Genomic DNA, 477 nt, shown 5'->3' with positions numbered 1-477 from the left:
GCTTCTATGTGAGAACCCCTACAATAAGAGTTAGTATTGTTCAACTAGAATGCATTGCCCTTGTATGTTTAATTACTTGGTCTTTGATTTCTTGTGTTCCAATGTAGACAAAACTTTATAAAGTCACTTCTAAAATTACCCAGCTTTCTAGAATGAGTTTTTAAATTATTCCATTTCCGTTACGTCAAATTTAGAAATCCTGAAGACATCACTGCATAGGCTGAGCTGCTCTCGTATCTATTTTGTTAGACTAGATAGAGGGAGCAATGGAAGATTTGTAAGACTAAATTTAAGTAAGAGTGAAGCCAAGGGACTCTCTTGAGGGGACCTGACTTTGCAGCCTATTAATCTGGGCAAGTCAGAATCCTTGAAGATAGTCTTAACGGCCCATTTGATTTCAGATTTTGTTTGGCTATTACCTGATGTGAACTGCAGGAGCAATCCTGTAAATGTCAGTGGGAGCTGAAGCTTTATATG

This window comes from Geospiza fortis, unplaced genomic scaffold (assembly GCF_000277835.1).
Source record: "Geospiza fortis unplaced genomic scaffold, GeoFor_1.0 scaffold53, whole genome shotgun sequence".
Classification (NCBI taxonomy): domain Eukaryota; kingdom Metazoa; phylum Chordata; class Aves; order Passeriformes; family Thraupidae; genus Geospiza; species Geospiza fortis.
Note: the sequence above shows the minus strand (reverse complement) of the source record.